This window comes from Mus musculus, chromosome 8 (assembly GCF_000001635.26).
Source record: "Mus musculus strain C57BL/6J chromosome 8, GRCm38.p6 C57BL/6J".
NCBI lineage: Eukaryota > Metazoa > Chordata > Mammalia > Rodentia > Muridae > Mus > Mus musculus.
In genome coordinates this window covers 12,455,107-12,482,621 of record NC_000074.6, presented here as the reverse complement: position 1 = coordinate 12,482,621, position 27,515 = coordinate 12,455,107, and the positions used below count along the sequence as shown (strand labels likewise).

Here is a 27,515-nt window from a genome sequence, read left to right as displayed (position 1 = left end):
GGAGTCACTTCGTTGGCCATCTGAGGTGCCACCTGTTAACCTCCCCAATGGTTGGGCCTAATTAAGACAGTTTGTGGGGTGCACACAGGGAGGAGGGGCACCCAGAAGGGAGCACTCTGAAGCACAGGAGGCCTGCAGTCACCTTAGTGTAGGAACCATGACTCTCCATGTGGGCTTGCTCTTGGAGAGCCACCTCCAGCTCTCTGAGTAACACCGGGACAGGCTTCTGTATGCAGCCTGATCTCACAAGAAAGGGCCGAGAGAGGGAAACAGACACAGGCTGAGAGACAAAACAGAGAGCAGGGCAGATTTCGCTCAAACATTTCTACTTGGCTCTACGGTCTGCACCTCGAGCTGAAATCCAGCAGATCTTAACAAGCCCACGTTCACAGCTATGTTCACAGCGCTGCGAGGCCCTTTCAGCTAAGCGAACCAGTGACACGTGAAATCTAATTAAAGGGCAATTTATACATTTGCAGCTTTTCACATTCTGTGCGAACAATGATCGTCCACAAGCCACACAGTTAACTACAGTTTGCATTAAAGTCATCCCCCCCACTTGGGGGGGGGGCATGTGACTAATTATTGTACTCACTTCCGTTAATATGCATGCCTAGCCTTTTGTGTCATGCAAATGTGATACCAAGCCAGCATGAGGAAGTTACCGGAAATCACCGACAGACAAAGACAAGCCGTTGTGATCACATTTCATTTTGAACATAAAGACCCTCAACTTTTGAGACTGCTGTGCCCCCAAAGTCTGCTGGGCTGGCTTTCACTGGAAAAGCTCAGAGGTTCTGAGTCTCATTCCAGAAACCAAGGCTCTGGCGGGTGCCGGGCAGAAGGCTGTGCCAGCTGCCCTTCTAGGGCTTCCATGAGAACGGTGTGTTTATGTGGTCCCTGCAAGGCCTCTTTCCGCCAGGAGCCCATCTTTCCCCCTTGTGTGAACATGTTTTTTTTTTTTTCACAGTAAAAACTATCTTCCGTTACTTTGAGCTAGTGCTAAGTGAGGCATTATCTATGGGAGCTGTCTTCCATACGGCAGGAAAACACCGTTATTATCCCCATTTTGCAGATAATAAAAATGGAGCACGGTGAAATAAAATGTAGAGAGGAAAGGCTGGGGAATTTAATGCAATGTTTGTCTCTGGCTCAAATACACAATTGTTGTCCTGTCTCCCCCCCCCCCACCCCCGCCTTGTAAGTTTTCTTAAACTCAGGTGGAGGTTTTTAGCAGCTGCTGTCTAAGGTGGGTTTATTTTGCTTAAGTTTAAAGGTTAAAGCTGCTGGCCTAACACCTGGAGTTTATATGAACCCCCACCATTCTCTGTGTCTAAAACCTATTCCTGATGACTCTTCTGGTGTGGGGGACATTTAGGATGGTGTGCCACCCCCCCTTTAAAAGTTTTATTTATTTTAGGTATATGAGTGCACCATTGCTCTCTTCAGACACACCAGAAGAGGGCATCAGATCCCATTACAGATGGTTGTGAGCCACCATGTGATTGCTGGGAATTGAACTCAGGACCTCTGGTAGAGCAGTCAGTGCTCTTAACCACTGAGCCATCTCTCTAGCCCACCAGGCCTTCTTCTTATGGTCATTTCTCCATTTTTGGAAGGCAGAAACACCCTGGCTTCTGTTGACAGGGATGCCATACTCAGTGGTCTCTCTAGGTCCCCAGGTACTGGTTGGCTTCATGAAGCTGGTATAGAGCAGGTCTGGAAAGGGAAATCATTTTGTAAAAGGCTCCTTGCATCATTCCACAGCAGACTTCACAGTCATTTACAGGTTGGACATGATTGCTTAAGAAAGTATTTAGTATGAGTCAAAAATCACACATTTCCTGAAATTGCAGGCCACTTTCTGAAGCACCACTCTGCATACTTGGTGCTGGGTGGGACTGGGGGTTGCCTCTTGGGAGTTTTCATACAGAACCCTAGAGCCCCTGGAGACTTCACCAGCCACATGTGCCTGCACCCCTAAGCTTCAGCAACTGTGTAAAGCAATGGTCCCACAAAGCATTCTAAGTGCAGCCTGCTTGCTTTCCGTTCTGGGCTAGATCAGTTGTGTCTGTCTGTGGTTTGTATCTGTGCCTTCTCAGTTGTGACTGCCTGCTGGCCCAGCTCTTGGTTGCTTTCTATGTTTTGCTGTAAACAGCTAGATCCATCTTGCTGCCTCTGTGGAGAATCTGGGGTCAGAACCGACCAGGACACTGTAGTTTACCATTCCAGGGCAGGACAGAGATGGCACAGGAGTTTTTGTGCATTGGGTGAGACACAAGACAATGAATATGCTACTGGAGACTTCAGGGATCTCATCTAGGGTGCCACATGTTGTCAGAGGAATTGGGACCCCTTGTCAGAGTTCTTGGTCTCATTGATAAAAGAACTTAAGACTGGATTAGAAGGAGACCCCCACCCTCCCCAGGGGCAATTTTATTTGAGCTTAAAAGAAAAACCACAGGGCAGACAAACTGTGAGAATGGAGAGAGACAAGAGAGAGAACCATGCTGTAAGCAGGCACAAGGTGAAGATGGAGCCAGGGATTAACTTATTAGAAAGAGAGAGAGCTCGAGGTGTTTAGAAAAGCGTATCCAGGCTTTGGCAAATATCCAAAACAAGGAAAAAGACACGCGGGAGAAAAAGCAAGAGTTAACCTTTTCTGGGTAATTCAGAGAAGTGATCAGGTTTAACCCAGGTGCACAGCTGCAACTCCACAAACCAAGGCGGGAGCACGGGGACTCTGAAGGGAAAGGACATGATCTCATTAAGGGTTAATTATCCCTCCCATCCCTTTAGCCTGATTTAAGGTGAATCCACCTTTCTGATCAGAGGTCCCTAGGATGATAGACTTGCCCAGCTGGATTAATTCCTTAGTGAACCAGCAAGGGCATCCAGGGGTAGTCTACAAGAGCTGGCAACGGTGTCTGTCTATCCGAGGTAGTCTATTCTTTTTGGCCAGGAGGAAACAGCTTTCCATTTAAGGGCCTTTGATACTGCTGTAAAAAGCGAGCTAGCCTTCTTCTCAGCTACGGTGTCTGTAAGCCTGAGGCCCAGCTTCTCCTGTAAGAGGCTTGGACTAGGGGAACTTACAAGCCACTCCAAAGCCTAGGGAAGAAAGAACACAACATTCAGCTCAGAACAAGAAGGGAAGCTCAGATGAAGACTCAGGCTGCACTCGAGCTCAGTGCACCTGATCTGGCTTCTTGGAGGAGCTGGTCCCCTCAGTCGGGTCAGCTTCCAAAGAATGGACCCTGCCCCTTAAGAAGGGAAATACTCACTCACCCCTGGCACCTCCCCATCCTGAAACTTACACCACAAATGTACTACTGCAGAGGATTGGCTGACTAATTGGTACTCCTGATAGCAGGCCCAGCCTGCTGCAGAGCCCCTGCTGGATTCAGGGATGTGGCTTGAGATTCAAAAGCTGCAGGTCAGATTGGGACAGTCTGAGGGTCAGAAGCCCTGCTCTCCTGTCCCCTGTGTGGTTTATGAGTAAAGCCAAGTCTCATTTTCTTTCCTTCCCTATATCTCTGTATTTTTGCATGACCACCTATGCACACATTCACGTCCCTTACTAATTGAAATGTCTTTTTTGTTTTTTAATAATACATTTCTTTTTGTTATTTTTTTTTAAAGAAGCATTGTAAGTAAATAAGAGTTGAACTTTTCTTTTAAAAAAAGATAAAAACAAAAACAAGGGATGGGGCAATGTACTGAATTATAAATAGAGTAATCTTATTTTTGGAGGGTTTTTTCCCCTCTAGCAAATGACATAGGTACAGGTTTTACAAACCCTTGTACACTGATGTGAAACCCTCCTAAGTCTTTGGTTTGGGGCGGGAGGGTGCAAATCGCGCAGGTCTTAAATCAACATATGAAAACCTGACATCTGTGGAATTTGCTTCCCAAATATGTCCGAAAATCGGTCATAATCTGCCTCCCTGGGACAATACAGAAATGGTTTCAGACCCTGAATCACTATCTGTTTTCAGACACAGGTTATCTGATTATAGTCAATATAGAATTTTCAAATTTCGAAACATTTTATTATTATAGTGATGGCTATTACCGTTTCTTACTGATACCCTATAAGAAGGCTTAAAAAATGTATGCTTTGGTTCATGAAGGGGGGGAAAAAGGTCAAAACTTTTAAAATGTCACTTCTTCTGCAGTTTTTGCATAGAAAATACACCGGAGCAGTGGGAGGCCTCCCTGCCCATAGAAACGGCGGCAGGAAAGAATGTCTCCCCGCGGCTGAGTTTCCACTTTCGCCGCAGCTGCGGGCTGCGCAGAAAAGCACGGTGGGAGCCCATTGTTGCCCAGCTGGGTAACAGTTTTCTTATTTTACAGTCTGCATCCGAGGGGGGTTGGGTGTCTCCTAAAGTGCCTGAAAAATAATCTATCTGCTGCAAATAGATCGCGTTTTCCCTCCTCCCCGAGGAGCGGGGATCTATAAATTGCGTCCTTCATTTGGACCTAGCCGTGTAATTAAACATGGCAAGCAAAAGCCACCCCGAAAGCGAGGCGCTTTCCTAACCGTCCTGGGATTTCGGAAACGGCTTTTGCAGGGGCCGCGAGCTTGGTGGCAACAATTGCGCACTCCGCCTACCGTCAGCCAACTGTTCCCTACTTGAAGGTCACCTGCCATAGGGCTGAAGAACGAGAAACTAAAATGTTAATTTCAAGGGTTTGCAGCAGGCAGAGTCCCAGGCAGCGGTTCTCCGGGCCATCTGAATGCCGCCATTGTTTCCTGTGTCCAGTCTCTTCAAACCCATGGTCGGTGGTGCAGCTTGCCCATGGCTCAGAAGAGCATACTCCCTGGCCTCTGGTTTATTTTCTTTTGTTGTTTTGTTTTGAACTGTGAATTGTCCATCAGGTTTTTGTTACCATGGAAACTCACTTTTTAAAGGTGAAGAGTCAGAGACCTTTTCCTCTCTAGCAGGTGAAGCAGTGACGTCTCCACGTGACTCTAATCGCCAGGATAGAAGGCACAAGGGGTTGATTGGCCGCACAAGTCACCAGCGTATTGACGGTTTCTAAACTAGCTTGGCAGTAGAGACCAGAGGAAGTTGTGCTGACATCAGATCAAAGTGGCTTGACCAGTGCTTGCTGGGAATCCGGAAGCAGATCCCCTGGAACACAGTGATGAACTGGCAGGTGTGAGCCAGGAGACCGAGATGGTTCTGGTCCTCAGGAGTAAGCCTGGCCTGGGTATGGCTCTGTGGCATGGTGCTTGTCTGGCAAGCAAGAGAACCTGTTCTATCCTGAGCACCGAGAAACCAAGCTTACCAGCTTACTCTCCTCAGCGAAGTCTGGAGGACCCTGTGCTCCCTAGCTGGGAACACACAAAGTGTGGACAGAGCAGCTGCTCTTCAATGAAGAGGGACCTAGTGTATGTGCTGCTCTGGAGTCTTGGGGACGCTTGGGTGACTGTCGTAAGGTTTCTATTGCTGTGATGAAACACCATGGCCAAAAGCAACTTGGGATGAGAAGGGTTTCTCTGGTTCGTACTTACACCTTGTAGTCCATCACTGAAGGAAGTCAGGACAGGAACTCAACCAGGACAGGAACCTGGAGGCAGGAGCTGAGGCAGAGTCCGTGGAGGGGTGCTGCTTACTGACTTGTTCCTCATGACTTGCTAAGCCTGCTTTCTTATAGAACTCAAGACTACCAGTCCAGGGATGGCACCACCCACAATGGGCTGGGCCTTCCCCATCAATTGCTAATTAAGAAAATATCCTGTAGCTGGATCTTTTGGAGGCATTTTCTCAGTTGAGATTCCCTCCTTTCAGATGATTCTAGCTTGTGTCAAGTTGACATAAAACTAACCAGGACACTGCCCTTTGCTTGTGTTCTCCATTCTCAGGCTGTTTTTGTGATTGCTTGACAATGTTGATCCTAAGAAATAAAACGAAGAAGAAGAAGAAGAAGAAGAAGAAGAAGAAGAAGAAGAAGAAGAAGAAGAAGAAGAAGAAGAAGAAGAAGAAGAAGAAGAAGAAGAAGAGAGAAGAAGAGAGAAGAAGAGAGAAGAAAGAAGAAGAAGGAAAGAAGAAGGAGAAGAAGAGAAGAAGAAGGAAAGAAGAAGGAGGAGAAGAAGAAGAAGAAGAAGAAGAAGAAGAAGAAGAAGAAGAAGAAGAAGAAGAAGAAAAGGAGAAGAAGAAGGAGAAGGAGAAGAAGGAGGAGGAGGAGGAGGAGGAGGAGGAGGAGGAGGAGGAGGAGGAGAAGGAGAAGGAGAAGGAGAAGGAGAAGGAGAAGGAGAAGGAGAAGGAGAAGGAGAAGGAGAAGAAGAAGAAGAAGAAGAAGAAGAAGAAGAAGAAGAAGAAGAAGAAGAAGAAGAAGAAGAAGAAACACTTTTTTTTCTCTCTCACGTATCCCAGACTGGTCCCAAATGTAGTCAAATCTGACCTCCAGAAGCTCCTAATCCTTCTGTGATCACTTCCTGAGTGCTGGAATTACACGTATGCTCTGTTATTCCAGGACTACATGTATGCTCTGTTATTCCGGGATTACATGTATGCTGCGTTAGGCTGGGATGGAACCCAGGGTCCTTGTTCATGTTAGGTCAGCATGCTACCACCTGAACTCCATGCCCAGCCTGGCCACATTAGGGATAGATATGGCAAAGCAAAAGTGAGTGTGAAGAGGAGAGGTGTTCAGGAATGTCCTACAGGCCTTGGAAGGACCAAAGGACTGGACGTGACCCAAGAAAAACAGGAGATGTGAGCAGCTTCCGCCAGACACGGGTGTTCCAGGACGTAGATGCTGAGAGCTGTGATTCTCTCTCCACCCTCCCTGGGACGGTGGGAGTGAAGCCCATGAGCTTTCCCACATTGACTTTTGACCTGCATGTGCTGCTCTCTGGGCACAATTCTGGATGCATATAATGAGGTGCCTGATGCTAGCTACCCACATCCTGATGCAGGGGGCCTCCTTGCCCAATGTGACTCAGGCAAGAGCTGGGCCAGAGCCCGGGATGAGGGAAGAGATGCTGGGTGTTGATGGCAGCACCTTCAGACAGTGTGGGCTCTGAGCTCTACGGAGATTCTCTCATCCAGGTGCAGGCATGCACGCTGCTGGCTTTACTCAGAAATGCTTGCGTGATGTGCGATGCGCTATACATGGTGTGTTAGGAGAATCGGGCACTCGATCCACTGGGAACTCTTGGGAGACCTCTTTCCCAGCTGCTGCGCCATATCCTGTGTGGGGCATTGGGCTATGCACAGACAACCTGGTTTCCAGTTGAGGCTAGATGTTGAACCCTGGGACCTAGTGGTGATAATTCACCTACCTGCCCCACCCTACGTCCACTCACTGGCAGTTACTAAAGACACACAGAGAGCATGAAAGATGGCCCCCAGCTCTGAAGAAATAATCCTGAGAAGCTGACCAAAGGGAATGAGTCATTTCAAAGACAGTTAGTGTTCCTTTTCTACTGGGTTTGCGAATGTTTCCCTAGAACAACATCTACATGCATTCTCCTGCACGTTCACATCTAGATGGCAGCCTCTTTTACTGACATTTACCCTCGAGTTATCCTCTTAGACAAATGAGAGGCTTTTTGCTCACCCAGGCAACTGAAACATCGGGACCTGGGGGGTAAAGGCAGGAGACTGGACCTTGCCTTCCTACTCTGACAAGCAGAAAAGGACGGGGGCTAAGGTTAAGACGCTTGCTATCCCTGACTCGCGGCTACTATGGCTATCCTGGAGCAGTTACAAGGCGTTACTCTTCTGTCCCAGGACTTCCTGGGTTAGTCTCTAGGTTTCTAGGATGTGTGTCAGCTCAGGGGAGACAGCAGCTTTTACATTCCACCCTCAGCCCAAGTCTGACACGTCAGGTCCCCTGGAATTAAAACTATATTTAGCAGAGGGACATTGCCTTAAGAAGTTTGTCTGAGCTTTAGCTGAAAGGATGCCTCTGGGATACAGCAAGCTGGATGGACGTCTCACAATGTCTCCCATTGGCCAGATGCAAGTGTTTCATCTCATCTTTACTAATAAAGATGCTACTTAGAGAATGAGGCTAAAATAGACCTGGCTGTCAGTCTCCCACCCGTTGCCAGTGCAAATGATAAAGCCAAAAAAAAAAAAAGCAATATAGGTACCAGTGAACTCTGGGACAAATTCATTCCAAATTTAAAATAGTGAAATTGAAAATTTGCAGTGAGAGGCTGACTGTAGTACTTTAAGAGGAACAGAGCACATGTGAATGGGAGGTCTAACCAGTCCTCTAAACTGGGGATGCTGAAGAAACTTAGCTTGACCAAGTTAAGGGAGTTAAAAGGGAGGCCACCAGAGGTGTAGGCTGCTACTTTGTATCAGGGACTGCAGATGCCGAAGAGAACCCAGCTCTTCCCATTCATTAAATGATTAAATGCCTGTGTTACTAGAGTGAGGCACAGAGTAGTCACTAGATACACAGGAAAGTGAGGAAGTGCAAACTGAACAGAGAAATAAAATGAAAAAAAAATTGCCAACCAGCTTGAACTATCCAAAGATACTGTGTAACAAATAATGACCAGAGGGCAAGATAGGGAAGAAATGTAGGTGCATCAGTTATTACACTAAATGTGAACAGGATAAATTTCTCATGTAAATTCAGGAGGTTGTCAGACTAAGCTTAACAAATACACACTCATGCTCCCATTTAAAATTTCCTTCTACCCATGCTGAAAAAAGGTATCAATGACTGAATATGCAAACAGATATGAACAAACAAAAACAGAAACATAGCGATGCTCATAGCAGAGACCTCAGTGGCTGTGGCTCCCAACAGCAGCATCAAGCAGGCAGCACAGTCATGAAACTCAGTTTGCCAAGATGGGTCAGTAACCAAGGTCACATGGACATAGCAACAAAACAGAAACAAAGACAGTAGAATAACAGGATAACAATTTCCACTGAGAAACTCAAGCTCTCCCAGCACAAGAAACAACTTACAATTTGTGACTATGGGCTAGGGACTCATAGAGTTAACTACAACTTTGTGAAATGTTCCTCCCATCTCTGTGCCTAGAAGTCAACCATCTTAGACGTCAGTTACCACGGGAAGTACTCAAGATGTTCCAGGCAGCTCATTCTGCAAGAGACCCATCCACTGGCTGATTTGCTCAAGGTTAAGCACAGAGAGGTGCCCTGTTAAAAGACTGGCCAGAGAGCTCCTAAACCTTAGAGCAATTTCTCCTGCTTATCAGAGAAAGGGCCACCACTAGCCATATTCTTAAATACTTAAATACTGAGTTCTTTGTCTCAGTAGGCATTACCTGCCTTCATGCACCGTCATGTTTGTGAGTTTTATGTAAATGAAATCCCATTTTCCAGTTAACTAGCTGGCCACTTCTATTTGTTTTTTCTTTTCTTTTTTGATTGATTCTCCATTGACAGTAGGGCTTACATGTCAGCTCTCTGTCTCTTCCTAGCCGTTCTACTGAAGCATTCATTCACTATCACTAAACAAGTGATTAGTTCCACTTGGAGACAGCAGCCTAAAGCAACTTTGGTGAGTTCTGTGACACACCCTTTGTTAAGAGAAGGCTGCTTCACTGTCAGCAGCAACCCATAATTTACCTGCTTGGGCAGTGTGACACTGTCTGTCTCTTCTGGAAAATACTACCTCCTTCTCCTAGTCCTGTATTCTCAGAGTTCATTCTAGACCCCACCCAGGCACCAGACCCATCCCACGGCACCAAGGACCCCAGCAGCTGAGCCTGGACACTCCTCTAGAGCCAAGTTGATGTCCAAACCTGACCTTGGCTTCTGGGAAGATCGAGCTGCCTAGCACATCATATGGTTGCTGCAATAAACCCTGGGAGATCAGTGTGCTATGCACATGACACATTTTCTAGTGAAGCATTGAGTCTTGGGAGCCTCAGGTGAGTGTATATTCAGCCCAAGGTCCCCAAGGCCAGCAGTTTCCAAAGTGTGACAACTGGCTGCAGATAGTACCTCATGAACAAGAAATTCAGGCCAACAAAGCTGATAACTGATGGCCATCCACCATGACACTCTCCTACTCAAGGCCAACCTTGGGAAAAGTGCCCTATCCCTGGGGAGATCCCTCCAGCCAGCAGACCCTCAGGGTTTGGTTCTAGGGGGTGGTGATGAGTTCCTCACTGGCAACAGGCAGTAGCATGTTCCTCCTGCTTCCTCCTTTGGCTCAATTTATCCTCAAAAGACTGTGTCATTGCCCTCAGTGTCAGGGCAAGTTAGATCCCTGGGAATGTCCTTTTGTTTGAGACAAAAAGAGCCCCATTGGAGATTCTGATCCAATTGGATGAGATGGGACCTTGTAGTCAGAGTTTTTAAAAGTCTCTAGGTGAGTCTGATGCACAGGTGATGTCTGAAATCCCCTGGATTCAGGAGAGACCCTAGTGGCTTTCCCAATGGCTGAAACCGTCCTTGATTCCAAACCTACCTTTATGGCCAAATCTCTCAGCAATGATATTGTGACTTCTCTAGCTACTATGAAATATACCTGACAAAAGCACATTTTGTTTTGTTGTTTTTTTTGGGGGGGGGATTGTTTGTTTATCAAGACAGGTCTTCTCTGTGCGACAACCCCTGGTTGTCCTGGAACTCGATTTGTAAACCAGGCTGACCCTTGAACTCACAGAGAGCCACATGCCTCTGCTTCCCAAGTGCTGAGATTGAAGGCTTATGCCACCTTGCCAACTGGAAGGAAGGATTTTCTTGGTTTGGGTGACCATTCATCATGCTGGGGCAGTCGTGGTGGCAGCAATAGCTGGTCACATTGCATCTACAGTCAAGAAGCAGAGGGAGGTGACTGCTCAGTGCTGATATGGAGTCCTCCTTTGCTCCTTTGTGCTCCTCCAAGACAGCAGCCCACTGGGTGCCAGTACCCACCTTCACAATGGGGTTTTCCCTCCTCAGAGGATTGCCTCCTGGGCAATTGCAAGCCCAGTCAACCTCACAGTGAGGATTGATCCTCACAGCAATGCCTCTCTATTTATCCACTCTCACGGTGCCATCTGTGTACGAGACAGCTTGAAACACATAAGAGGACTCCCTGGAGAGGACACAGCGCTGCAGGTGACACATCTGCACGGAGCAAAGCAGATGCACACAGAGGCCACAGCAGAGGCACACACTAGGCATAGAAGCTGAGAAGAGAGGCTGACTATGCGCCTGTGGAGCAGGCTTGGTACTCCCAGGCCATTCTGAGTTATACTAGAACATGCCAGCTGTTAGCAACATGACGGGCCAGAGCTTCCTGGAACAGGGTTGGCCTGAGGTTGGAGACGTTTGTAGGTCTTGTGACGACTGTGGGCACCATGGGATTGACCGTGTGAGGGTGGAGATGGCACTCACTCCACAGGGTGCTCAGAAACACATACACTTCATCTTAGGAGTTCGACTCTATGTTCCACCTGGCTCATCTGGGAACATGCAGAACCTCCGAGAAGACAACCATGCCCTCTCCCCTCCTGCCATGCTAAGCTTCTCTGATTCTCCTTTCACAAGGATGTTATCCTTTTGCATGGTTCAAAGGTGGGGCTACGTAGTGGTCCCTTGACACATCTAGGTGACTCTTGACATACCTTGGTAGGCTTTTGTCCTTGGGAAACCATTGGCATACTTTGGTGACTCTTGGTGTCCTTTGTCAACTTTTGACACTCTGGTGGTATCCATTAGTGACTAGTGGTATCCCTTGATGATACTTGTGTCCATTGAAGACCTTTGGCATCCCCTTGGTGACAGTTAGTGCCCTTAAACAACCTTTGGTGTCTCCTGGAGTCCCCTGGTGGCCTTAGGCAACTCTTGGAGTCCCTTGACTTTCTATAGAGACCATGGTGGCTCTTTGAAATCCCTGGCTACAACATTTCACCCAGCTTGTGTTATTGCATGGCATTTTCTTTTTGTCTGTTTCTTCTTATAAAAACACCATCTTGGACTAGAGTCCCTTGGTACCACAAACCCATCTCCAAATAAGGTTGCCAAGGTCTGGGCTTCACGTGTTTTAGAGACAGAGTTGAGACCTTAGCATTCTGGAAGTCTGAGATTTCAATGGGCCTCTTCTTTGGGTCTGGCATTTGCCATAAAGAATCCCAGTGACTATACCAGGAGGGAGAATCCTGAGGGTGAAATGTGCTGTCTGCCTTGCTGGAGGTAGTCAGTAACAATTCCTACCACCAGAGGCTGAGATGAGAACATCTGGCTTCCATTCTCTGTTCTTGGTGGACATAGGAATGAGCATTGCCCAGAAAGAGAAACTTTTGGACATTGTTCCAAGAAATTCTAGGACCAATGGCACGTAGGGCAAAGTGCTAAACCCAAGGGCTTTGAGTTTTCTTGCCTCAGTACCATGGAGTGTGATGGTCAGGCAGTGCAGGTGGAGGGGAGGGCAGCACTCACTTGAGAGATATTTCCAGCTCTTCCATTACCTGGTAACCTTGTGATAGGCCCTCCCCCATGCCCATTTCATCTTTATCTTCCAGTGCAGGTGGCTGTCACATATATTTGTTTGATTCAGGTCTGGTTTTGTAAATCTCATCTCGACTGAAAAGTGCCACACAGCTGTGGAGCATTGTCTTATTAATAACCTCACGTTGGCACATGCTCACCCACGCCTCATCCTTCCTATTAATATTCTCCTGCAGGGAATATGTACAGTCAGAGCACGTCTGATCCCCTCTGCCTTCTCTGTGTGAAGCTGACAAAGCGGTCAGTTTGTCCCAAGGCAGCATGACGTTCCTAGCTTCCAGGTCAGCGTCTGATCCTGTGACATCATACCTGGATTCATCCAGCTATAGCCATTCAAAGCCAGTTGCCATGGCCAGCATGAAACTCGGGGCTCAGAACACAGGCGTTTATTTCACAGCTCTCCACCCTGGAAGTCTACAACCAGGGCTCAGCTCAGTGAATTCCTGCTAAGGACCCTCTTTCTAGCTGACAGAGCCACCTTATTCGTGTGGCAGAGAGTGTGCCAGAAAGACAGAAAGACAAACTGCAAACTGTGTTGTCTCTTCTTACAATGGCATGGGCTCCATCAGGAAGACCCCCACACATGTGACCTCATCTCAGATCTTGTCATCAAATGCTGTTTCTTGGAAGCTGGGGCTTTTGTTTTTTAATTTGGGGGGGGTGCGCACATCTGGTCAGTGATAGATATTCCTAAGCATAAGATTGTTTCTGCAGCGACCTCCCACTGGTGGTGGGCTGGGGTCTCTGAGGCAGATCTAGAGACATCTAGGTGATTTTTCCCTTTGTCACCTGTGTAGTTTCTAAGAGTGGACATCCGGTGGGGGTACAGCACAGAGCTTTGGGGCACAGTACTGAACAGAGAAAGGGGTGTGGCAAGGGCTAGGCCTGTCTATGTTTGAGTGGCCCCGGTTGATCAAGTAGAATTCTCAACTCACCAGGTGCCATGAGGTATCCTGGCTGGATGAGTGAAAGGCTCTGGGCCTTCTGTCTGGGCCTGTTCTGAGTCAGAGCTGGGGTGGGTGGGTAGGTATTGCTCTCTTCCTTGGCTGCTGAGACTCCAGGCATAAGCAGGTCTCTGGGGGCAGCCAGCTCCCTCATACCAACACCTCTGTCCATTCACGTCCCCAAGTAGCTTTCTTGTAGTCTCAGGAGAAAAGAAAACCACCTTGCACCAAGGCCGAGCTTGCTCCCAGCATCTCAGGGCCCAGACAGCACCCTCAGGACTTAACCTCTTCCTTGCCAGTTACAAAGGGTCTGCAGTCAACACCCTGTGCTTCCTGCACTACACAGGTGCTGGTGTCACCCAGACTCCTAGACTTCTCACACCCTGTGCTCCCCACTTTCTAGTGGCGAAAGCACTGAGATGTACGGCACACTCTGGATCCGCCCCCTGCCCCCAATAAGAAGCAAACCTCTGTCAACCACATGGGTGCCAGACTCCCATCTTCAATATTGTATCCTTCTGGAAGCTGCCTGCCCTGTTGTGAGGAAGCCTGAGAGCGTTTAGTGCTTGATGTTGGAGCTCTTGGATCAAATGCAACAGAGTTGCAAGGAGTATCTGATGTCTCCGGAATTTTTCCTAATAGGAGCACCCCCTCCCCCCAGTAAAGCTCAGTCAATAACTCACCCAGGGTTGTCCAATGTGCTCACCATCCCTTGAAGAATATTAAAACTGGTGCTTGGTGCTGATGTGCTCTACGTTATAGGAGCCCAGCTTTGTACCCCCAGAAGATAAGAATGGCCTTGGAAAAGCCTCGGCTCTGAGGGCTGGAGCTTCCCCCACCACACACAGCCGGACCATAAAGAAGCAGGTGGCTTTTTAAAATAAGTGTGATGTTCCCAGGGAAGGGGCTCAAGGGTTAATTTGGTGGTTGACCCGTTGAATCCGCTGACTGCAAGGAGAACCGTGCACTGAACACATGATTATTCTCGCAAGAGCAGTGGCTGAAAGCCGATCTGGCCCACCAGGTAACCAGGGGAAGCCGTAGCCTGGAGGGGCAGAGCGGCTCCGTGAGATTCTATTACTAGTCGCCTTTCAAGCATTATAATGAGATTATAGTAACCCTAAACTGATTGAAAACAGAAATCTGGCCGGCTGTCAAGTTCACTGTGTGTGGCTGTGTCACAATCCAGATCCAGTTGCCCTGAACCTGCGGCAATAATGAGGGAGGAAGGTTTCGAAGAACTCCGGAGAACCTCTGGGTTGAGCTCTTTCCTGAACACTGTCTTCTGACCACTTGGAGAGCCTTTCGAGGCTCACTCCTTGTCACATGTGATTCAGAACCGTGTCACGTGATGTTGCCCTGGTTCTATCCCTCTGCAGCCGCCGCCGCCGCCGCCGGCGCCGCAGCAGGCTTTCCGTGTGTCAGTGAGCACACTATTCGTTCCAACACGGTGACTCTCATGGTGGCAGTTCACACACCCACACTGGCCTGTGGGGAAGCCCCGGTTCCAAATGGTGACACAGAACACTCTCTTGATTGTTTCTGCAGCTTTGTTTACTTACTTATTTTTATTTTTAGTTACACGCAGGTGACGTCTGCATGTGGGTATGTGTGTGCGACTTGGGTGCCTCCAGAGGCCGAAGCTTTGGATTCCCTGCTGCTGGAGTTGGGAATCACAGACAGACGGTTGTGAGCTGCGGGCTGGTGGGTGCTGGAAACAGAACTCAGGTCCTCGGGAAGAGCAGCAAGTACCAACCTTTTACTTGAGCCGTCTCTTCAGCTCCTTCTTTCCTCTGAAAAAAGTTGTTTGTCCCACTGGAAAGGTGTCTTTCTTCTCATTTCATGGACAGCCAGTTGGGCCGCCTGTTTGCGTGGCCACAAGATGGTTGGTTTATGTGTGAGATGCTCCTTCACCTGGGTTCCCTGCTAACATCGAGCACAAGCGGGTGCTGCTTCCTTGATTTTCTCTAGTATCTATATCAAATGTGCCCTCGGGGATGCATCAGAAAGTGGGAAATGAGGACAGCGGCTCCCCAAATTCCTGTGACCAGCGAGGACTCTGGGGCCTGTCTCAGCCCCAGCTGGCACTGAGCATGCTTCATGGTGTGGCTGCTTCACGGTGTGGCTGCTGGCGCTCATTCTCCATTCCCTTGAGGAGACTGCTCTCAGCCAGGCAATGTTTTAGAACAGCAAGCAGGAAAGAATGACAAATATCCGGTCTTGAAATCCTTTCACTTGTTAGAAACTAGCCACATAACCCTTGACTTCTGCTTTCAGAGACACCTCCTCTGAGATGTAACATCTTCGAGTCATTTTAGTTCAGGGACTATTTATTAATGTACACTCATGATGAATGCTGGCTGCCTCTAGAACAGGAGTCAAGGAGATTAAAAGCTCCTGTCTCATGAACCTACGCTGTGGTCCCAGTCCCTAGAGGGACAGAGAAACTACCTGAGCTTGAGGAGTGAAGGGGAGGCTACCTGAGTCTGGATGGCAGCACGCATCTTCAGAAAAGGGAATCTGTCACTCAAATTCCCAGGAAGAGGTGAGGTGAGATGGCCAGGGCTGTGGCTACCTTTCTAGAACTTTCTCTTAGGCAAGGACTTGCTCTACAGCCTGCACTTGGTGTGCTGTCTGTGACAAGCAGGAGTCTTGTCCTATCCCCTGGTCCTTGTCTTCTTGCTAGATAGCCAGATCTTCAAAGGAGGCAGACAGTCAGTGTTCTGAAGGAACACTGTCTGGACACATAGGACCACAGCCAGACACGTGTCCATTGACCTTGTTGGAGCTTGATTCTGTTGCTGAACTGGAGGGATTTCAGGCTCAGAGCAAGTGTCACACCAACTGATTGAAGGTCAGTGACTCTTCTGGTGGGAGGGGGCAACAGGGACAGACAACAGTGCACTGCCTCGGCAGGGTGGGGGAGCTCAGCAGGGCACAGCAAGGTTTACCTAGGTCCCTTTGTCCCATCAGACGATGACTGCTCTCTGGTTGCCCTGCCCAGCTTGCTTCACCCCTGCGTCTGAAGGTCTGAGTCATTTCTAACTGGTGTCTGTGTTTCCATCCTCTACTGATGTAGCATAGGGGGCAGAAGCCTAGGGGAGACCCACTCCGTGTCTGAAGGAGTGGGGTCTGCAGAGAGGTAGATTCCCTTTTCACTGGCTGGATTCCTGTAGGCTGTATTTTTTGTGGACTCTGTGACACCTCCCGGGATGTCCATTGCTCAGGACCCAGGTGCAGTGAAGTGAGGTGTGGCCTCTCCTCAGCCCACAGAAGTCCTTTGCCCCGGTCTTCTACTTAATAGATGCCCTGTTATCACCCAGAGCAACAACAGCAATTTCGGTGGCTTCCTCACATCTCTGCCCCTCCCCCCAGCAGTACCGCAAGGACTCTCAGTCCCCTCTGAGGAGCAAAGACACCTTGTAAATGGGGCACCATGAAATCAGCCACCCAGCTGTTAACAGCAGAAATCCAGGGATAACTGGCCAGGTTTCCCTTTCCACTTAGAGTTGTGAGCTCTCAAGGATGGACATGGCCACTCATGCTGAGCAAAGCACAGGTGACTTTGTCATCCAGAAGAAGCCAGAGGAGAGCCCCATGGGTGTGTGGTCATAGTTGGGCAGCTTTACAGTCTCCACAGCGGAGGGTATCAGGTCCTAGAGCAACATTAACCATCCGTACAGTGGGTGGTACTGTGAGCTACAGCAGAAGTCAGCGCTCACAAATACCCAGTGTAGAACACAGCATCCCCACCTTCCCACTCCAGCTATGGGGAGGATCCTCAAGGAGTATGATGGGGGCAGTCATTGCTGTGGGAAGCCCTGGACAGGATGGGCATGCACGGATGTGGGATGTAGGCTTTGTGGAGGGAGACTGGACATTGTGAAGATGGGCAGTTTAGGGATCTGCTCTCTAGGGAATGAAGCTATAGAGAACCTGAGGGGTGAGGGAAAGCAGAAGGTGGGTCAGAAGGTTGCTTGGAGAACCAGGACTACACTTTCATAAGGTTTCATAGCAAGGTAGTCGGTGGAGCTGGCATGGTCTACCTTGCCAGTTGCCTTTCTGGCCTACAGGGCCAGCCTGCCTCTGCCAGCCTTTCTTCTTATCTCTATCCCATTGATTAAGTCCAGCAGCTGGCATGCATCATTCGGAATCAATCAGCCGATGAGCATCCTTGAGAGCCTTCCTCCTGCAGGCAGCATCCACCCTGAGGAGTTTCTTCCCAGTGGACTTTACTCTGGAAGGAAAATTTCTGCTCCCATGACCCAATGGTAGAGGTGTAGCAGAATACCACTGGGGAAGATTGCCCTAGATCCATAAGGCATTGGGCATCCATACTTCAGAAGCCATCACTTGGATATAACATCTGGCTCGTCAGAATCTTGTGACCTTAAGTTAGTGACAGAAATAGTGTGCTGATGAGACGCCTTCACTCTGTTGGCAGCACATGGAACTGACTGTAGCTTCTGTTGCGTCCATTTGAAGGAACTCACTCTTCAGATGCTGGAATCAACGTTTCTACAGCCCACTTGGTGACAAGAGGTAGATGCCACCTTGTGTGTGCTTGCTCCTGGAGTCTTAATACAGGAAGGTAAATACAGATCTGCGTAATGCACATGGGCATGGAGGGTGTCTGGGCCAGAGATCATGTCAGACACAACTCAACTAAAACAAGCCAGATTTCTTGGAGAAGCAGCTCTTTGAGGCTCCTCTGGACAGCTAGAGCTGGGGTGTCTGTCCCACCTCCGGGGTGACAGACAGACAGATATGGGCAAGCAAGCTTCTGATGGCCAGGAGCAGACAATTTGATCGTCAGAATGTAACGGCAGCAATTGCAACTCAACACATCTGCTTAAGCCCATGAGTTCTTAATTAAACTGAAAAATAATTGGTGCCAGTGGAAGATGCTAATGAATGATTCATTATCTTAACAACTAGTAAATAAAAAGAAGGGATCGGATACTTATCCCGCCTCCCCAATATAAACTGCACAACTCGTAACCAGACTTAAAATATCAGGAAAAATGTCTTCGTAGAGATGTGTCCAGCTGGTAAGTGGAGGAGGGTGGTGGCCTTAGGGTCTGGCCTTGCTGAAACCCAAAATGAATTCACGAGTCTCTTGAGATGCTGAGCATAAGAACTTCTACAGTTACAAAAAGGGAACGGGGTGTCTCAGAACCGTTAGAAAGTCCATCCCAAACAGAATCTGATTAGCCCCCAGATCTGACTACAGCTCAAAGGAAATGCAGAGGAGACTGCCAGACCAGTTGGATGCAACAGAGAAAGTAAACTGTGAGCATCTCACCGTGTGGATAGATGGCTGGTGGGCAGGTGGCGGCTCCCCCAGGAGTAAATCACACGGACTGAGGAAGAGTGAAGGGTGGTGAGAGAGACCTGCAAATCAAATGTCAGGAAACATTTGAAATCACAGTCATTCGAGTCAAACGTGAGTTACAAGGCAAATTGAAAAACAAAACCTATATTGCCTCTATAACAGTTAATTGAGAAGTAAGCTGGTCTATAATTAGGTCTTTTATGGTGTTAATGACTTAGTTTAATTTCCACATAATCCTAATTTAAAAAAAGACTCCTTCTTTGAAGATTCATTCTTAAATCTTTACATACAACCTTATACATTCGGGACTTGCTGGTGGTGGGGTATGGAATAAGTAAGACTCTGAGAACTGCTAGTTGTTGGTGCTGGACAGAGGGTGTGAACCAGTTCATAAGACCCCCCTTCGCTGTTGCAGATTTGACATGAGTTTTAAAATGAAACACACACATATGCATGTGCGCAGGAACACACATGTCCGCATACACAGGCACTCACAGGCTCACATGCTCAGACACAGATTACCTCCTCTGCTGAAACACAGATTTTTTTTTCTGTGTCTGCAGCTTCCTTGAGTGTATACATGCTCACTATAAATAGACATAGCTATATAGTCTGCTGTATAAGTCCAGTCCTTAGGGATATGCTCTCAGATAATGAGACCCGTGTTATAACTGCTCTCCCTGGTGGAGATAGCACACTCAGGAGCCGGTGAGTAAAAACATGAACCAGGAAGTTGGGCTACAAAGTTTAGGAAACTTTCGGAGGTTACATTTTGACACGGCTCGGATCTTGCCTTTAACAATGACAGGATGCTACACAAAAACACAGCGCTTCCTCCGGTGTGGCTCTTTATCTTATCTTGACAGATTATTGCTGGTTAAATTGTAGCGCTGACTTAAAGGCAGGACTCTTCAAGGGAGTCAGAAATTAAGGCTTCACCAAATGGTAATAAAGCTATTAAAAATGCAAACAGCAAACAGCTACCCTGTGCAGGTTAGACAGCTAATCCAAACTAGCAGTTTAAAAAGCAGAGCAATTACACTTTTATTTAAATGCAAGGAATATGAGCAAGAATAGAATGAGGAGCCTTGTTTAAATGCATTCTTTTGAATATTTATTAGAAATAATACATGGAGTTAAGCCACTTATCTGATTTCAGCGAACAAGTAAAATGCAAAAGATCAATTTTCATAATTATAGCAAAGAAGCCTGTCTTTCATAAAAATCTCATTAATAACACCATTATTACTGAAAAAATATCTCGGTATTATTATTGTTATTCTAATTATCAGCAAAATGCTACTGATAATGTTGTCATAAAATTTCCTTTTAGTATCCTATTAAGAGAGATCGACTAAGTAGTGGTTTAAGTTCAATCTAGACCCTAAGTGGCAGCATGAAGATCTTCTTTGTGTGTTTGGGAAAATACATTCTGTGTATAATTACAGAAATCACTATGAGTTTGGCAAACAGGGCCTTATGAGGATATATATGTCCGAATGCGGCTGTGCAGCCAAACGCATCTGTAGATAAGCACACACCCACAGATTGCTGTGCAGGACAGCGGTGGCATTGGTGGAGTCCACGCACACGTCCTTTAGCAACAAGAAATTTCTGCTTAGTGGCTGAGAGTAGAAGCTGCCTTTAAAGTTAGTGTATGCGGGAGTTTTTGGTTCACCGCCAGGCCATGCTTCTGTTTCACTGGCGTCTTTAGAGGGAACCCTTTCTTGATAGTGCTCGGGAACTTCTATGGCTGGCTGGGAGCATCAACTTGCTCCTAGGGCCCAGGGCTCTCGCTCAGAAACTCACCGGAGGAGGCTGCACTCACTATTATTTGATTCCTGACAGTTTAACAGAAGTGTGATGATGGCCACCCCAAATCTGGGGAAACACTGCTTCAACAGCAGGAAATATAGCAGAAAGATTCTCAGACTTCTGTGTGCATAATAAGCAGTGTTAAAGAATGAAGGCCGGAGGCAAAATTAACTATGCAGTTATTGTTGAGACTGTTCTCAGTTATTATTTTTTAAATATGATTCCACAAACTCCAGTGTCTTTGTTTTCCCCACTCAGCTCTTGCTTACATGAGCAGGGGACGGAGCAGTGCACAGCCCTGCTCTTGACAGGACTACATTCTCCCTGTCTGCAGACCCACAAAGAAGCTGCTGCCACCGCCTCCAGTGCTCGCCACACCGGGGGATGACACAGATGACTGATTAAACAAACAAAAAGTAAAGCACTTAATTTAATACCTGTGTGTGAGCATATTTAAATATCACAGTGCTGGCATGAATACAGGCTTATGAATACGTAAAGCAGCCAAATGCTGAGCCTTGTTTAGAATCAAAGCTAAAGGATTGCTTTGAATTGGAACAAATAACAATTTTTGACAATGTAAAGGAGTGGAAATAGCCACAATGAAGTAAAGCCTTATTTTTAACTTTTCCTTATTTGTGTGTCATCTCACAGCTGAATATATTTAAAAAAAAAAAAAAAGAAAGAAAGAAAAGGTCTGGAAGGAAGAGGTCACCTTGGACTCCCTAGTGGCCTGTCCTGGTCACTTCAAGCGTGTGGGAAGATAGCGGCAGAGGGCTAACCTTTGGGAAATGTGTGCACTTCCAGAGAGAAGATTGGCTGTGGCTGCAGTGGTCATTCTTCTCTAGAGGAAGGCAGCCCAATTCCCCAGCCACTTCCAGAACTGTCTTAGTCAATATGAGTGGAAGGGGTCTCAGTGGGTGAGGCAAGGGTCTTTATTCCTGGGACAATAACGTCTTGAGGGCAGCTTTCCACTGCGTTACGCATGGCCCTCCATAGCAGGGCTACAAGGAGTTCTGGGCCTGAGAAGGCACCATGGGCAGTTGGATGGTGGGCTAAAGATCCCCTTGATCCCAAGTGGAAGCAGGCGCCCTATGTGTACACCAGTGTACACCAGTGACCCTATATCAATCAGCCAGTCCCCAGAACCACCCAAATCCAGGACTCATGACCTCTGGAAACACAGCTCTCATCTCTGCTAGGAGGGAGGAGACATGTGGATGTTATAAACGGTGCAGGAGACTATATTGTCACAGGTCAAGCTCTGGGCTGGGGGATCCTGGACAGATGGATACAACCAGAAGGAAAGAATAGGGGTCAGGTAAGACAGGAGGGATGAGGAGACAGTTGGACTTGAGAAAAAGGGAACCTAAAGCAACTGGGGAGTCTGTCTTTCCAGAAGGACCTCCCCCCCCCCGTCTGTCCCATGGAAAGATGTGAGGAAACTGAGGTACACAGATGATGTGACCAGGAGGTGTTGAAGGTTCCAGAAACCAGGCTGAGGAAGAATGGCTGGTGTGAGCATCCCACAGGCTGAGGCTGAGGTGAGGGAAGGGGGAGTGGAGACTCAGTGAAGATGCTCAGGATGCAGTTTGATAGCATGGGCCACACCGTGAGTGAGCGGTTGAGCGAGCGAGCGAGCGAGTGAGACAGCTTAGGGAGGCTTCCGTAGGCTAACTTCATCGTTAACACGCGCAATGAGAAGAACTCCACATCTTCACCCCTGGCACTGGGTGGACACTCTTGTAGCCCAAACACAGCTTCTGAGGCCATGGCTTCTACAGCAGTCAGGGTGGGAAGGCAGGGAGGGAAGGATGGTCCTTCCATGGCTCTCTACCACACTTGCCAGATGGACTTGGGTCTTTGGGACAGTTTCTCATTAGATGCCACCCCGATGGTGGCATCAGGGGGGGCAGCAAAGTGTTTGGGAAAGGGTCCGAGCTTTCTGTGGTGCCCTAAGAAGGAATGTTGTCTAAGCAAAGGTGGAAGGTGGTTTCTCTCTGGGGTAGACCCAGCTGTTCAGGGTTTGGGACCTTGGGATGTTGCTGTTGGTGGTCATTATGAGGTAGTGTCCAATAGGAGGCCTTAAGTCATTATCAGGAGTATGTCTTCAAGGGAGATGTCGGGAAGCCAGGCTTTCCCGTTCAGATTCCTGGCCACCGTGAGCTGAACAGCTTTGCTCTGTTGAATATCCTGGCCAGGACAGTTTTTGCCTTGCCAGAATTCCAAAGCAACAGGCCAACCGACTGTGGGCCAATACCTCTGAAACTATGGGCCAGGACCAGCCCTTGAGTTGGTTTTCTTAAGTGCTCTGTATCAGTGGAAAGGTAACCAACACAGCTCTCTCTCTTCTGCTTTTAAAGACAGCGTTAGAATCATTTCTGACTGTTGCTGTTGAACTGTAGCTGGGATCATCAGTCTATGGCCCTGGTTCTTATCTGTCATGGAGTGATGGTTCTAATAAAAGCCATAGGAAGACAAATGACTAAAAATAACAGACGTGACCCAAGCTTGGCTCTCTTTAGCAGGAGAGTCAGCATACACTGTGTAGGTTGATTTTATTTCCTTGAGGAATTGTATGGACATCTGGAGTTCTCAGTGTCTGAGGCTGCCTGCTCTTGGATCCTTGACATAGCTGGGCTCTAGACTCATTCACTCAGGATCTCCTCAGCAATCCACACCTTCTCCCCTTCTCTAAACAAGGCACTCGGGAGTCTGGCTCCTTTACTTGCACCAATGGTGTACACCCACCTCTCTCCAAGCAATGTACCTAGTGAGTTCAGATGCCTGCCCCTACTTATTCTGGCTACTTGTGTACCTTTCTTGATCAAAAGTAAAAGTTTATTCTCTCCTAGTGATCATCAAACTTGGTCTTTATTCAGATATATTCTCTTTGTATTCAGGTATGAAGAATGGAAAGATCAGTGCAGCCTGACCTGGTCTTGTCTCTGTGTACAAAGAAGACTCTGTCCTTAACTTCTGAAGAATCCCCTATTTGCTATCTTATGACTAGCATGGTACATGTAATTAAAATCATATGCATTATGGGAAAGGTCAGGCCAATCAAAATGGAGAACCCAGTCAGTATGATGGCCTGGCGCATACACAAGTATCTGCTGACCTGATTTGGATCCTTGAAACCCCCAAGGTCGAAGAAGAGAACTGAATCCTGCCAGTTGGCTTTTGACTTCTACATCCATGTGGTAACACACATGAACCCTAACATATGTGCACTCAAATTAAATAAGTGTAAAAGAAGATCTATTAAAAACAAACAAACAAACAAACTCCCCCTTCTCTAAAACCCCATAAACGGAACCCCCAAACAGTGATAAGAGACCTTGGCTATCTCCACTCACATGCCAACTGCTGAGTGCAGTGGGTTCTGAACTCTTTTTTGGGGGGTGGGGGGTGTTCAAGACAGGGTTTCCTGGCTGTCCTGGAATTCACTCTGTAGCACAGGCTGGCCTCAAACTCAGAAATCTGCCTGGCTCTGTCTTCCAAGTGCTGGGATTAAAGGTGAGCCACCACTGCCTGGCAGTTCTGAACTCTTTTATGGCTTTGCTCAAAATAACATTTTCTTTCTACTTTTGCAAATCCAAATCCATTTGGAGTCTTTGGGAAAGAGGGCAACAACCTGCACACACACACACACACACACACACCCACCCTGCCCAAAACAGCAATGGCAACAGAGAAGCCTTTGAAAACACTTACATCCACTTTAAAACAGGTTTTCCTTTATTTCTTCTGTTTTCAGGAACAAGGACATCTCCAAGCATCTCCCAGCCCACAAGCGGGATCTCCCGAAAAGATAGTGAAGAAGTGTTTTTAAGTCTATAGGATCAAATTAGCTTGGGATCTCCTTATAGGACAGCTCTCTAGCTGCTACAGTTGTTGTAGCTGCTGTTTCCTTCCCCTTCCCCTTCCTCCTCCTCCTTTCCTTCTCTCCCTCCCTCTTCTCCTTCCCTCCCCTCCCCCTTCTTCCCAGTTTTCCCCCCTTCTTCCCCCTCCCTCCCCCTCTTCTCCTCTCCGTCTCCTCCTTCTTCCCACCTCCCCTGTTAGTTGGGGTCCCACAGAGCTACAGCTCAGTCACTTTAGTTCTTGCAAGTTGGTTCCTGCACACACTCACCTTCTCTCTTTCCCACTTCTGTGTCTGTTGGTGAGGCCACGTGCTTCCTTTGCCCAGGAAGTGTGCCTTGAGACAGGGAACCGTGGTGGGTTTGCTGGTTTTACAGAGCATCCTCACCGACCACGGAAAGACCAGTGCTGCAAACAGCTGTTGTGTCCATGGTAACAAGCGGTTCAACATTAACTTTTCAGGATCTGAAGGAGGTAATTACTTTCTTCTCTACATTTGTATAGTTCATAATAGCAATAATACTGTCCCACCCCCGGGTCAGACAACTCCTGGTGACTAATGACCAAGTGGCCATTTTCATTTATGTGTTTTTTTCTTAAGGGCCTTTGATTTCACCCCAGGATTTTAAACTCCTCTGGCCACTTGCTAACTGCCAGAAAATGTCCCTGTGGGTCATGACTGCCTCAACACTCTGGGTTTTAAAACAAAGAGCGTCCTGCTGTGTAGCCCAGGCCTGCTCCCTGTGTTTATGAGAACTAGCTTAAGCACCTCTGTGAGACAGCGGGCTATGGAACAGACAACAAAGGGATACGTCCTATTAATCAACAGTACTCAGCATTGCAGTGATGTCCGGCCCTCAGGCCCCACAAACCTGAAACCAGGAATACCTTCTCAAGGGACCACACTTCCCCCTCAGGTGTGTGCCGAGCGTGGAGCCACAGGGATGCCGTCCTTCATTGAGAAGGCTTTGGACCACGAAGAGGCCCTTGCTCCTTTGCAATCTGGGCATGCTTGGACATGCCTGGACCATGCTTGCAATCTGTGGAAGGATTGCGAGGGGGCAGAATGACACCCACACAAACACAGGGATCATGGGGCTGACCAGATGTTTTTTATCTCCATTGCTGTATCACTCACTGTAGCCCACACTGCTCCTGCCTGCATAGGATGCTCTCTCATCTCTACCTCAGACTCTTCAAGTTGCTTGCAAGGTCAGAGTTGCTGTGTGCTTGCAGATAAGCCTTGAAGGAGCTAGAACAGAACTCTATTGAGCAGACATCTGGGAGATTTGCAGCTTTTACTTTTTCATTAAAAAAAAAAAGTGAAAGAGGAGGAAGAGGAGGAAGAGGAGGGGGAGGAAGAGGAGGAGGAAGAAGAGGAGAAGGAGGAAAGGAGAGGAGGAGGAGGAGAAGGAGAAGAAGGAGAAGAAGAAGGAGAAGGAGAAGGGGAAGGGGAAGGAGAAGGAGAAGGAGAAGGAAGAAGGAAGAAGGAAGAAGGAAGAAGGAAGAAGGAAGAAGGAAGAAGCCTAAACCATTGGGCTGATGGTTTTGTGGGCCAGATAAATCACTCAACTCCCAGAGTCAGGATTTGAGATAAAAGCATTCCTCACAGGCTCAGGAGCTGAATGCTTGCTGGTGGCATTTTGGGAGGTGATTGTTAGGATAAGGCAGTGAAAGGTACCTTGGTGGAATGCCTGGTGTCACAGTTTGAATCCTCTTGGCCCAGGGAGTGGCACTATTTGGAGGTATGGCTTGTTGGAGTAGTTGTGTCACTGTGGGTGTGGGCTTTAAGACCCACATCCTAGCTGCCTGGAAACTAGTCTTCTCCTATTTGCCTTGGGAACAAGATGTAGAACTCTCCTCCCGTACCATGACTGCCTGGATGCTGCCATTCTCCTGCCTTGATGATAATGGACTGAACCTCTGAACCTGTAAGCCAGACCCAACTAAATGTTATCCTTATAAGAGCTGCCTTGGTCATGGCGTCTGTTCACAGCAGTAAAACCCTAAGACACTTGGTATCAGGACTTTCAAATGAATCCAGAAGGTGAAAACTGTGCTTGAAAACTCACCCAAGGGAAATGGTCAGATGACCTTTGCCAGAGACTCAGGGAAGCATTTACTCTGACTGAGAGGAAGAACTTACCAATTGCCACTGAAGGATGGGGTACCCAGTGATGGGTGGAAGTGAGGACTGGAGATAAGAGGTTCCTAGTGTGGCTCAGATCACAGGTGGGCAGCACACAAGCCCCAGGAAAGCTTACTGTAACGGCCGTTCCTGGTTGCCAACTTGACTATATCTGGGATCAACTACAATCCAGAATTGGAGGGCACACCTGTGATCCAGATCTTGAGGCTGGAAGACACAAGTTTCTGACCTGGATCTTGGCATGGAGATCTTGAGGCATACTGGCTATGAAAAGCATAGGCCCACGTAAGTTAGTACACGATTTTAATCCCAGGAAACCGAGGCAAGCAGATATCTGAGTTCAAGGTCAGTCCGGGACAAAGCAAGTCCCAGATTCAAGCATGGTGGTACACACCTTTAATCTGGGCCACACCTTCTGCTGGAGACCTACTTAAAGGACATTGGAAGAAGGAAGACTCACTCTTCTGAAGAGATCAGCTCAGTCATTAGAAAATTCAGCCAGACTCTCCTCCCCTCCCCCAACTGCCTTTCCTGGAAGAGACAGGTCAGAGAGCACTTAGGCCAGAAGGGAGAGGCTGAGTAAGCCCCTACTACCTCATTCCCTAAAGACCAATCAGTTTAAAGGGCACACTGTTCCGCCAATAATATTGTGCCTAGTTGCTGATGCTCTATTCTGCCCCTGGAAACCATATAAGAACTCACCAAACCGGCTTCAGGTAGTTGCCACCTCTCCTTTGGGTCTGGGACGACCCCAGTGCACTGGAACAATAAATTACTCTTGCTTTTTGCATCAATTCCAGCTCCATGTGGTTCACTCAGGGGGTCCCTGGTAAGCTAAGGCTCTCCAGAGTCTTACACTTCACCTGCTTACACTTACTTGCCAGCATATCCATTGGAACCTACTTCTACTGAAGACCAGCTGAAACAACTAGCCTCGTGGGACTGAGCAACTGCTAGATTCCTGGACT

General features: G+C 47.8%; 2 long non-coding RNA genes across 3 annotated transcripts; both read left to right on the top strand.

Moving 5' to 3' along the window:
• Nucleotides 1–6,300: 6,300 nt before the first annotated feature.
• On the top strand, nt 6,301–10,488 carry Gm33532. Its single transcript, XR_378724.3, has 2 exons — nt 6,301–9,117; nt 9,422–10,488. It is a non-coding gene; the product is annotated as a predicted gene, 33532 (long non-coding RNA).
• Nucleotides 10,489–15,677: 5,189 nt separating this feature from the next.
• Nucleotides 15,678–23,764, top strand: Gm33326. Of its 2 annotated transcripts, XR_378723.3 has the most exons (4): nt 15,678–15,932; nt 16,074–16,241; nt 17,832–17,978; nt 23,441–23,764. It is a non-coding gene; the product is annotated as a predicted gene, 33326 (long non-coding RNA). The 2 variants fall into 2 exon arrangements; XR_378722.2 differs by having other exon boundaries at nt 15,678–16,241.
• Nucleotides 23,765–27,515: the final 3,751 nt, after the last annotated feature.